The sequence below is a fragment of the Myotis nattereri genome (genome assembly GCF_964212035.1).
Source record: "Myotis nattereri genome assembly, chromosome: 6".
Taxonomy (NCBI): domain Eukaryota; kingdom Metazoa; phylum Chordata; class Mammalia; order Chiroptera; family Vespertilionidae; genus Myotis; species Myotis nattereri.
Window position 1 is genome coordinate 27,219,371 of NC_138081.1, and position 13,250 is coordinate 27,232,620.

A 13,250-nucleotide genomic window follows, 5' to 3' on the forward strand; every position below is an offset into this window, starting at 1 on the left:
AATAGAAAATTGTTTTCAACTAACTTTTATTTTAGGTTGATTGTGCTCTGGTTATTAGTTATTATGTAGCAACTACCCTCAAACTAAAACACTGATTATAAAACCTAATATCAGAAATTAAAGCCAAATCCTAACCCTAACATTTTCAAACAATAACTATTTTATTACTAGAGACTCGATGCACAAAATTCGTACATGGGTAGGGTCCCTAGGCCTGGCCAGCAATCAGGGCCGATCTGTGGGGTGACCAGCGGGGTGATCGGGGGGTGGTGGTGGGGCCTGGCACCCGCCTTGTCCAGCCTGGTGCCACCTGCTTGCTGGCCCTGCCTCCTGCTGCCGCCGCCGCTGGTCGTCTCCCTCAGCGGGGCGATCAGGGGGAGGGGGACCGCTGGCACCTGCCTTGGCTGGCCTGGGGCCTGCGGGCTGGGGGCAGGTCCTGCATTGAGCGTCTGCCCCCTGGTGGTCAGTGCCTGTCATAGCAACCAGTTGTTCTGCTGTTCGATCAATTTGCATATTAGGCTTTTATTATATAGGGTATCTCACAATTTTGAGGGTTGGGATTCAGACTGGGCTTAACAGGGCACTTCTGCTCTATATGGTATCTGTGGGTTTACTTGGTTGGCAGGCAGTCTGGCCTAGGATATACAAGACAGCTCTATTGCCATGTTGGTGCCAAGGTGAGGACTTGTAGAAGAAGGCTGGACTCTGCTGGGATCCTCTTCAAGTGATCTCACAAACTAGGGGGTTGAACAACTTCTTTGGAGTGACCCAGGACTCCACAAGAACAAGGCAGAAGCCTATGCCTGCGACTGGCATGGCATCAGTTGTGCCATGTTGGTCCAAGTAGTCATAGGCCAGCCCAGATCAGGGGAGGGCAAATAGATCTCAGCTCTCAATGGGAAGAGTGTCAAAGAATTGCAGCCTTTAATCTCCATAGGGAGATTAATGATTAGGTCACAGGGTATTCAGGAAACAAGGTGCCCATTATAGAGCACAATGCTTACTACTGATATAAAACCTGTATTTATTAGAATTAGTAATAATATTAAAAATCATGATGTTTGCTCTCATTATTGGGGTCTTCCACAAATTTTTATTTTATTGATTTGTGAGAGAGAGAGACATCGACTTGTTGTTCTACTTATTTATGCTTTAATTGGTTGATTCTCTTATGTGCCCTGACCGGGGATGGAACCTGAAACCTTGGGATCAGGCTCTAACCAACTGAGCTATCCAGCCAGGGCTTTCCTTCACAAACTTTTTATTTTGTTTTAAAATTTTTTTCCTCTACAAATTTTTAATTTCATTATAAAAGAAATGATTCTTAATGGTTTCATTATATATTGGGTGTTTTAAACAGTCTTTTCATTAATTATTTGTTTTAATTGTAGTTTTTATATTGTTGGAATTGTTAACATGTATTTTTACCTGCTAGTACAAATATGTTTCATTTTAGGAAAAACTGATATTTAAACCATTTATTTACATTTATTGATGCATATCCCTTTCCACAAAGGATTCGAGGTGACTTGTAACAAGACACACATGACAAATCTATATAGAAGTAAAATATAAATAGCGTAATGAGGACCAAGAAAAACATCAAATAAATGGCATCACCGTCTGCCCAGTGACTAAGCATCAAATCTAGAAGCCTTTTTCTCCAGACTTTATTTGCAATCTGTCTGTCTGTGTCGCCTCCCAAATCTACCCCAGATCTGTCCCTTTGTGTTCTTTCCACCAGTGCTTCTATTATCAGGCCACTATCATCTTTTTCCTAAACTACCAAGATAGCCCCGTAAGCATAAGCAGTAAATCAGATCTGAACTTTGCTCTGCCAGAAGCCTCTGTTTAATGCACAGTTCTTAGTATAAAAGTATCTCACCCAGGTCTGGGGCTCCATCTACCTCTGTAACCGCCTCTCACACCACCCCTTGCCTGCCACTGCCCTCGTCCGCCTTCTCTCTGTTCCTTCCATATCTTTAGGAAAAAGGACCTGTTGGTACCTTTGCACTTGCTGTTACCTCTGCTTGGGATGCTTTTGCCATGGCTTTGCAGAGCTGGCTCCTTTTCATGCAAGTTTCCATTTACAATATAACTTCTTCAGAGAGGTTTAATTGATCACAGAACTGAAAGTATACATCTGTTGTCCATCTATAGCACTTCTCGTTTTATTTCCAATCTAGCTTGCTGATAGTTTCTTGTTTGTTACTTATTGTCTGTCTCACCCCATTAAAATGTAAGCTTCATGAGAACAAGTTTTGTTTTTGTTTATAGTTGTATTCCATCTGCTGGAAGTAGTGCTTGGTACACAGTAGGTCCTCAGTGCTTTAGAAAGAATAAATGACTTCTACATAAAAAATTGAATGTTAGAATTCATGGTGGTATTTTCAGGACATGACAAGTGTATTTTAGAAAAGGTAATTCTTTTCTTGAGATTCACGTGACACTGGTGATGTGTGTCAGAATCACTAATGGACTTAAACTGTACAGCTGATCTTTGATCCCTAGGGCTAGGTGGCACCGAGAACCTGTAATTTTGAAAAGCTCCAATGCAAATCCAAGGCACATTCTTGCTTAAGGGCCAAGGTGCGAGAAAGAAAGCGAGCTAAGTGCATTCAAGTAGAAAACTTCACAATATTTATAAACATGATTGAACATTATTGATTGGAAGTTTATAGAATAACTCTCTGGGAAGCCTTATTTATATCTTTAGAGGCCAGTGTAATAGTTTACAGGTTCCAAAGTAGTATACCCAAGATGATAATTTGGGAGTATGGGAAGGAAATAAATAATACAACATATATTTTTAACCTCATTTTAAAACATTTTGGGGAAGGCTTATTTTGCATACATAATGTACAGTAATACATGTGTGTAATTTATAAATAAGTATGCATATACTGGAAGTATGCGCTCAGCATATTTTATTGATAAAAATGTGTGATCCGAAGAGGCTGGAGATGACTCTGCCAGTAAGGGTAACTTATGCAGTGGTAACAAATGATCCCTGGACCTGTGACCCCTGAAAAGGTTTGCTTCTTTTTCATGCTCTGTATCTCCTGTGGGGCATCTCCAGCCCTGCTCTGTGTCGTATTGGCACTCACCTCGGCTGATTGAGCAGCCTGTATCTGGAACTTCACCAGGTGCTGTGGCAGAGGGAGGAGAGACACAGGTAAACCATGTGCTTGTGAGTCTTTGCTTGGGGGTGACACATATCACTTCTGCTTAGATTTCACTGGCCCTTGTATGACCCTCCCTCAGTGAGGGACCCTGCATAGGGCGAATAGCAGTGCGGTCCACACAGTCAGTCTCCACCTGTGTGCTTACTGTGTGGGACGCTGCCTCTCTGGAGCCGCTCTTGACCTCTGTTCAGGATGCCTGGCAGAGTGAGACTGCTCTCTGTTCCTGGTTTGATGAAGAATATAAGAAAGAAATAAAAAACCTCCACACAGCCCAGACCCTTAATTCTATGAGTAAGGTAGTATGGAAAATTATATGATTGTAAAATATAGAAATAACACTTCACCTATACTTTTAAAGCTTAGTGTGGTTAGTGGTTGACAAAAAGAGTATACCATTATACTCTGCCATTTGAAGCAGGTACTGACCATTGAATGGATGGGTATAAAATAGATCCTAAGGATTGAAGTGTGGGGATTTGTGAATAGTGCTGGAGAGAGAATGTCAAAGCTCAAATGCTCAGGGTCTTCGCTGGTTGAAAATTAATCAGAGTGAAGGTTTAGAGCATCTCCAGCACAGTAATGGAAGTCACCCGGAAATGTGATTCCATATGATTCCAGATAGAGCAGTTTGTTTATATACCTCTATTTAGGAAGCTGTTTATTTTGTGAAGCATGTTATACAGCAGGTCCTTGAATAACACTGTTTCATTCAGTGTCAGTTCGTGATAATGCTGATGATATGTCGTAGGAACTTAAACTCTAGTTTATATCAATTAGTCTATGGTAAAATTGGTTTCAGTATCAGTTGTTTTGCTTAAAGTCACAGAGCCTTCGATGATGGTGAGGACTTACTGTACTTTGATTGTAAGATGTTGCAGTGATTACCTAGCTTATTTTACTAGTTTTGAACACCCACTAAAGACCAGTTTTATGTTAGTTTTACTAATCAAAGTAGTAGTTTCAACTAATAAAGTTTATTGAAACCAGTTTAAATGCAGGAAATATTTCACTTATTCCTGGGAAAAAGCCTGGAAAACAGAAGGTAATAAAAATGTACATTGCTGATAGTAATAATAAATATTTACCATTAATTAAGGGCGTGCTATTTGTTATGTCTGTTTTAGAGCTTTCTGTATTTTATTTAATTTAAAAGCTACATGAAGTAGGTATTATTTTCTTCATTTTACTGTAGAAAGAGAGGTATGAAGAGGTTAATTAATTTGTTTAAAATTTGAACTTAGGTTTCTGCAATTACAAAACTATATACTTTCCACTCTGTTGCTCTGCTTTTATAATTGTTCCACAATAAGTGTTTTTACTTTCGTACATGGATTCTTTGTTAGTAGAAGCAGGAAGCCATTTAATTTTGTCTTGCTCTTTTAGAGGATATTTTTGAGGCATGCATTGGGTAACCTCATTAAGGGAGTCTGAGAAAATGAAATATGCTTATATTTTCCCAGTAGTTTTTTTTTTATCCAGAAAGCAGAAGAGAATACTGAGGATTATTTAAAAAAATTGAAATAATGAAGTCAATAGCAGTTTACACTAATTAGCAAAGTTTCATATAATCATCCTACATTTTTTCAGTGAGAATTCTTTGAAATTTAAATTTTGATTATAATTAGTTAAATAGATAAGTGAAGATTTAGAATATGTGTGACAAGTCAATGAACTTTATTTATTGATTTTTAAAAATTGTTTTTAGAGAGAGAGAGAAGGAAGGAGAGAGAGAGAAACATCCATTTGTTTTTCTGCCTTTTATGCATCATTGGTTGCTTCTTATGTGTGCCCTGACTAGAGATCAAACCTTGGTGTATCAGGTCAGTGCTCTGGCCAGGGCCATGGATAAACTACTTTTTTTTTTTTTAGAATAAACACCTTTATTACATGAGCTAAGATAGGAGGGAAGAGGATTTATTTGCTTTTCCAGGCCTTGATTGTCCTCAGACAGAACTCCAGCTCCTTGCCCTCGAGCACATAGCCCTCTGCTCGGCCACACTGGCCTGGTCTTGAAGAGATGCATGCAAGAAGCTTGCCCTGCAGGAACTGCTCCTTGAAAAGACTTAAATTTTGCACCCTTTTTCCTTTCATCATATTTCTTCTGATTTTTCTTTGATCGTTTTTTGTTTAAAATCTCTTCCTCCTCCTGAGTTTGCCGGGAGCCGGTCCATCCTTGCTGTTTCAAAGGACCTGGCATATATGGCATACTGTTCTTAATATGTTTGCTCACCTTCTTGGCACTATGTGTTTTAACCAAGGTCTCCTCTCTGAGAAAGGTTGTTTCCCCCGGTAGGGATTTTCCCCTGAAGTTAGGGAGGGAATAAAACCCCTCAACTAAGTGCCAGGCGGGTAATTAATCACTTTAACTACGAACAATCATGCTTAAGCTACATAATCTTTACTCCCTGGAATGGAGATAAGAAACGCCCTAACCTTTGTAATAGAGATTGATAGGATTGAATCAACTGGTATAAATACAGATGTAACAAGACAGCAAGAGACAGAGAGAGAGACAGAACCTAGGCACAGAACCTACACAGAACGTTCTCTAGAGACAGAGGAACTTCGCTGGAGAGAACATGGCAAAAGATCCTGGACAGAAACTGGCCTCAGAACCTAGAGACAGAACCTAGCGAGAGAACATAGCAAAAGATCCTGGACTGAACCTGACTACAGAAATTGGCAAGAGAACCTGCCTAGAACCTGGTGACTGAACCTGGCTGGAGAACCTGGACAGAACCTGGCTGGAGAACCTAGCGAGGGAACATGGCTACAGAACCTGCCTGGAGAACCTGGAGAACCTGGAGAACCTGGAGAACCTAGCAAGAGAACATGGACACAGAACCTGGCTGGAGATCCTAGCCAGAACTTCGCTGGAGATCCAGACCAGAACTTGGCTGGAGATCCTGGCTAGAGATCCTGGCTAGGCTGCTGATCAACTGAACGCTGCCTCTGTGTCACTCCTTCTTCGCCGACTCCGTCCACACCTTTGGGGACCCCTGGACCCGCTGGGGTAGGACCCCGGCATGAGTTAGCTTGGCCCCCTTCTTGCAGCCCAGGGGCAGTGCCTGGTGGGATTCGTACCTCTGTGGGTACAGTACGGGTCACTGAGCACGATGTAGTACTCCACTAGGGTCTTGGTGTGGACCAGTTCATTGTTGGGTGCATTGGAGACAACATCAGTAATCCTTGTTTTTCGTGTACATTACTCTGAGCCTCAGGGGAAGTTGCCCACGCCCAGCCTCAAGGCTCGCTGCTTCTTATTGTCTCTCCCCACACGGACTGTGTGTATGCAGCGGGGTCCAATCTTAGTGTTGGCAGCTGGACGTCTCAGCTCATATTTTCACTTCTTGTGGTAGGGCTTTCTCTTGCCCCCTTCCTGTGGCGCTTGTGCCAGTTGTCTCGAGAGATGCTCAGCGCTGGCCGGAAAGAGCATAGATGAACTCTGTAATGCACCAAGGAAAAACAGAATGTTACTGGAAGTCTAGAAGGCAGGATGTGACATGAATTTTAGATAGCATGCATGTGATTTGGAGTGCATGTGGTTACTTTGGATTAATGGTTTAGAAACATGTTGATTTCCTTAGAATTTTATCTGTTATTTCTAATCTAAGAAGACTAGATAACTTTTTTTGCCAGGGGTTGGGGGGGTGGGGAGTACGTTTCAATGAAGGAAAATCTTATTACATTCTTTAATAATCTACCCTAGTTTTTATTCAAGGTCTTGAGATTATTTTTAGTTGAGTCTTGACTGAATTTCCAAGGCAGAAGACTATTTGACAAGTCAAATCTCTTGTAACTAATGTCATCTGTTGTATGACAATGGATCTAATGTTTGCTTCCGTTGCTGCCCTGACATTTACTTGGTAAGCAGGTAATTGCTTGTAAACACCTATGGTATTGTTAATACAAGTATTTGAATTGAGTTTAGGGAAAGGAGGGTATTATCCTAGAAGTGTTAGCATTACTTATATATTGCCTTGTGATTTGTTTGGTTAGAACCCCAAATATTATTAAGACAAGCATCTGTATGTTCAAAGGTACCTATTTCTTTATTGCTGTAATAAGTGATTATAAAAGGGCCATGATTAGTTAACACAGTTGGTCTCAATTTAAGTTTTTCAGATTCAGTTAAAACTGGGCAAAAACAGTACAAGCAATTATGATTACCTTTATTAATGGTAGGGAGAATATTAAGACTTTATCTAATTTCAAATAAATGTCCACTGAACACATTTGAAATATATTTTTATATTTAAATTGGAAATTTCCTTAAAAATAATAAAAAGACCATCATGAAGACAGGAAGATTTCTTTTTCTCCTTTTACTGTATCTTCCCGATCAGTTTGTTTCTTTATCAGTGCTGTTTCAGAATTACAGCATGGCTCTAAAAGTGATCTAAGACATAGCCACCTTCTCTCAGATATTATCAGCAGTGTGTGTCTTGTTGTGTATTTCAGTTTTGAAGGAATTCTCTTATGGAATGCAAAATAAAAGGCAAATAGTCAAATAGAGAAGTTACTGTCAGTAGGTAAATGTAAACAAAGCAAACACTAAAGCATAATAATCTGGTATGAGCTCTTAAAGAAATATTTGCTATTGCTAAACCATAATTTAAACAGTCTGGAGAGTTGATTATATATAATATGTGCTCTGCATTCTTTCAAAGAACTCTTTTTACCTATAAGATTTCTCATGATACCTAGTTATATTACATTTTTAGTTTCTGTATTTTTATTCTGTTCATTACCAAAAAGGGATTGAGGTGAAAATTTTCAATTGATGACTTTTTCTTGCATTGATTTTGATATTACATATTTGTTCAACTTTCTTTGTTTATTGGAGACCGCATGGCCTTGTGGGTTGGAAATCCAGTTTGGCTTCTATTTCTACCAATTAACCATAAAACTAAGATAATATCTACCCTGTCGGGTTGATGGTAGAGTTAATTGAGATGGTATAAGTAAAATGGTTAGCATATTAACTAGGAGATGGCATGCATGGGACTCAACTTTCACTGACTTTTGAATAACCTACAGATTGACACATCTAAACTACCTCCTCTATGCTGTCTTTCAACTTGCACATAATCAGCAAGCAAAAGTTCTGAGCCATCACACAGTGGTGAGATACTTGTCAGCCAGCAGTGACTCTGTTTCCATTTACTGCTATCATTGTCTTTATGGTATTGTTTGTGCAATTACTTATTTTATGGGGTTTTTCCTGAATGTACCCTTTATTTACTTATTTTAAAAAATATGTATTTTTTATTGATTTCAGAGAGGAAGGGAGAGAGAGCGAGAGATAGAAACATCAATGATGAGAGAGAATCATTGATTGGCTGCCTCCTGCATGCCCCTACTGGGGATCGAGCCCTCAACCTGGGCATGTGCCCTTGACCAGGATCGAACCTGGGACCCTTCAGTCTGCAGGCTGATGCTCTAGCCATTGAGCAAAACTGGCTAGGGCTGAACATACCCTTTAGAAATGGGCCACAGAAGGGTAGGGATGGAGTGATGGTGGGTTGAATGGGCAGTGCTTTGGGCCCAGCCTTACTTCAACCAGAGTATTTTTTTCTTCTTCTAATTTCTGCTATGTAATATCATTCCAGGCAAGATTTCCTTTGAAGGAAGATTTTTGTTTCTAAACGCACATTTGAAAATCAGTTTCCTATTGTATTTCTACCTTCTATGGAAAAAGCAGAGAAAGAAATACTTAACTAATACTAGTAGTAAGAAACCTAAGTCTATGACTCAATAGGTTTAGATAAACGTGTAAATCACTAAGCATGGCAAAAGTGGAGATTCTGCATGTCTCCCTAATACTTTCGGACTTAAGCTGTCTTTAATTTTGGACTTAACAATATTTTTAATTTTGAAGTAAATGAACAAATTAAAAGGATATGCAAGAAAGCAGTGAACGACTAGAAGTTGAAATAAGAAAATACCATTTATAATAACATCCAGAACATTAAATATCTAAGGGATAAATTTAATAAAATATGTGCAAGTATAAAGAAGGAAGTAGAAATTATCCATAATCCCTTTACCCAGAGTTATATCTTTGTGTAGGCCGTTTCCATGCACAAACTTATACAGAGACATGCTTGGAATCTCTTAAAAGATTTATTTTACTTCACCTTTACCTAACTGTTTGAATTTATTTTCACCTAGCAGTATTTTGCAGATATCCTTCTACGACAGTAATCATAAATTTCCATAATTTAAAGAGAATTTTACTGACTGCATGATATTTTCTTATAACACAATTCATTTGCTTTCTTTTTTTACTTTTTTAACCTTTTAAACACAAAGAAGTATAAACATATCCAGAAAAGTACATAAAACAAAAGTAAGTTTATTAGATTATTATAAAGTGAATATTAGTCTGTCATTCAGGTGAGGAATAAAACATTGCTGTTACCCTTGAAATGCCTTGTTGTGTACCTTTCAACCAGTCTTTTCTTCTCTTTCCTAGAGGAAACCACTAATCTGATTTTATGGTAACCTCCTCCTTACCTTTTTTCTTTTAGTTGTTCATCTGACTGTTCATCCCTAAACTATATAATTTTCTGTATTAAGACAAATCTTTATGTAAATGAAATAATCAGGTATATTTTATTTTGTTCATGGATTATTTTGCATAACATATATTTCAGGTTATGCACATTGTGTGAAGTTGTATTATTTTTGTTGCTGTGCCATATTCTACACTGAATATGCCACACATTTATTCATTCTGCTTTTGATGATGAGTTTCCAGTTTTGGGCTATTATAAATAATGTTGCTTTATGGTTATACAAATAATGCTTGTTCATGTTTACTTGTTTGTTTGTTGTCTAAGGCATTGGTCTGAGAACTGGAACATTCCTGGTACTAGGAAACTTACAAATGTCGATTCTTGGGATCCACCACATACTTAAGAATCAGAAACTCTAGGGGTGGTGCTCAGTAATTTGTGTTTTAACAAGCCTTCCAGGAGATTCTTGTGAGTGGTACAGTTTGAAATCCATTGCTTAGGGGAAGGGTCAGCAAAATATGGTCCATGGGCCAAATCCTGGCTGATGCCTGTTTTTCACATGGCTTGCAAACTAAGACTGGTTTTTACATTTTAATTTAATTTTCTTTATCTTATTTTATCTGTTATTTTGTTTATTTTTTATTCCTCCCTTACATTTTTGAATAGTTGAAAAAAAATTAAAGGTAGAATAAAATTTCTTGGCACAGGAAAATTATTTAAATGTAAATTTCAGAGTTCATAAGTACAGTCTTACTGTAACATAGCTGTATCCATTTATTTATATAGGCTGTTTTCTTGGTGCAACAGGAAGCTGTACTTATGACAGAGATGTTATAGCTCGCAAAGCCTAACGTATTAACTATTTGGCCTTGTTTGGAAAAAGTTTGCTTATCTCTGCTTTGATGTATTTACTTGGAGGAGTAAAATTGCCAGGTTATGGGGTGTATTTACCTTCAACTCCTGAGATAATACCAAATTTCTTAAAATTTTCTACCAATTTACTCTTTCATCAGTAGGTTATGAGAGTTCCCATTGCTCTCCATTATTTTTTTTAAATACATTTTTATTGATTTCAGAGGGAAAAGGAGAAGGAAAGAGAGACAGAAACCTCAATGATGAGAGAGAATCATTGATCTGCTGCCTCCTGCATGCCCCCTACTGGGGATCGAGTCAGCAATGAGGACATGTGCCCTGACCAGGAATCGGACCATGACCTCCTGATTCATAGGTTGACACTCAAACACTGAGCCACATCAGCCAGGTGCATTGCTTTCCATTCTTACCTGTATTTTCGAACTTAACTTTAGTTGTCCCAGTGGGAGTATAGTAGTATTTTCATTGTGTTATTTTTGCCTCCAAAATTGTAAGAAACTTCAAACATAGAAAACTTGCAAGAATCTTATAATGAATATCCATATTCCCTACCTAGATTTTAAAATTTACAGTTTAGTATACTTGTTTTTATCACCCATTATCCATTCCTCTGTCCACCCACCAATCCATTTCAAAATAAGTTTCAGAAATCATAACACTTCCCACCAAATATTATAGCTTGCATATCATTAACTAGAGTTCAGTGTTTGTTAAGAGTTCTCTTTTTATTTAAGTAACATGTACATACAATGAAATCCACCCACCTTAAGCACACCTAATTCATGAATTCTGACAAATGCATAAACTTGTGCAACTTAAACTTATCAAAAGACACAGAGCATTAATATCTGAAAGTTTCCTCATGCTGCATCTCAATGAATCTCTGTCTTGGTAACCGCTACTCAAATCTTTTCCTACCATATTAGTTCTGCCTGTTCTAAAACTTCATATAAATGGGATCATATAAGTCTTTCTGTGGTCATATGCTTTCATTTTTTCTTGGATGAGTGCCTAGGAGTGGGATTGTTGGGTCATAGGGGCAGAATTTTCAGTCTTATCAGCAACTGCCGGATCTTTTCCCCAAGTGGCTGTACCATGTGTATTCCCACCAACAATGATAGTTCTAATTCTTCCACACCCTCACCTACATCCCCCCCACCCCCATTCTAATGGCTGTGTAGTGATATGTCATTGATGTTTTCACTGTGGTTTTAGTTTGTACTTACCTGCTGATTAAGGAGATTGAGCATCTTTTCATAAATTTATTGACCCTTTGAGTTTTATCGTTTTGTAAAGTACTTATTCATGTCTTTTGCTTATTTTCTTAGGTTGACTGTCTTTTTCTTATTTTTGTCTTGGCTATTCTTGGCCCTTTGCATATTTATGTACATTTTAGAACCAACTTGTACACCTTCTTACACACAGACACACATAAAAGCTATTGTGATTTTGTCTGAGACTGTATTGAATCTATAGATCATTTTGAGAATTGGTACATTTATAATAAGTCTTAGGTATCTGTTATTTAGGTTTTGCTTCTTTTCCTCAGTAAGGTTACAGTTTCTTTGTGAAGGCCTTCCTCATCTTTCATTAGATTTATTCCTAGGTACTTAATAGTTTAAGTTCGGTTGTAATTGGTATCTTTTAAAAAGTTCTGTTATTGAACTTGACTGCTTGGTTGGTTGATTGGTTTTTCTATATGTGATCTTATATCCAGAAACCTTGATTAATTAGGGTCCAGAAGTATAAGAATTTATCTGTTGGGTGTCTGTATAATATTCTTTATTTCAGTCAGTGTATGCTTAATTTCTAGTTGAATTTATCCACAGATAAATTCTTACACCTCTTGACCCTAATTAATCAAGATTTCTGAATATAAGATCACATATAGAAATACCAATCAACCAACCAAGCAGCATTTACAGATTATATTATTAATATCTTTATTATAATCACCAGTTCATTCTGTTCATCAGACTATTTATTCACTTGATTCTTAGATTCACTTGTTGATAGATGTGTATTTGTTGTTCATAATTTGTATCTTTACCTTTTTCTTCTTCTTCCTCTTCTTAAAGGATACCTTTCAGCATTTCATATAATACTGGTTTGGTGGTGATGAACTGCTTTAGCTTTTCCTTATCTGTGAAGCTCTTTATCTGACCTTCAATTCTGAATGATAGCTTTGCTGGATAAAGTAATCTTGGTTGTAGGTTCTTGGTATTCATCACTTTGAATATTTCTTGCCACTCCCTTCTGGCCTGCAAAGTTTCTGTTGAGAAATCAGCTGACAGTCGTATGGGTATTCCTTTGTAGGTAACTGACTTTCTTTCTCTTGCTGCTTTTAAGATTCTCTCTTTGTCTTTTGCTTTTGGCATTTTAATTATGACATGTCTTGGTGTGGTCCTCTTTGGATTCCTGTTGTTTGGGGTTCTCTGTGCTTCCTGGACCTGTAAGTCTGTTTATTTCACCAGGTGGAAGTTTTCTGTCATTATTTCTTCAAATAGGTTTTCAATATCTTGCTCTCTCTCATCTTCTGGCACCTCTATAATTCTGATGTTGGTAAGCTTGAAGCTGTCCCAGAGGCTCCTTACACTGTCTTCGTATTTTCGGATTCTTTTTTCATTTTGCTTTTCCAGTTGGGTGTTTTTTGCTTCTTCGCTTTTCAAAT

General features: G+C 37.9%; 1 protein-coding gene and 1 pseudogene across 2 annotated transcripts in view; one reads left to right on the top strand and one right to left on the bottom strand.

Moving 5' to 3' along the window:
* Positions 1 to 13,250, top strand: part of PRIM2 (DNA primase subunit 2) — a gene marked incomplete at its 5' end in the record, with an annotated part of 282,109 nt that overhangs the window by 37,858 nt on the left and 231,001 nt on the right. The gene's annotated exons all lie outside the window — the stretch shown is intronic.
* On the bottom strand, positions 5,100 to 9,290 carry LOC308521500 (small ribosomal subunit protein eS8-like; annotated as a pseudogene). The gene is made up of 3 exons: positions 9,236 to 9,290; positions 6,206 to 6,604; positions 5,100 to 5,331 (listed from the first exon to the last, which is right to left on the bottom strand). The product of its transcript is annotated as a small ribosomal subunit protein eS8-like (transcript).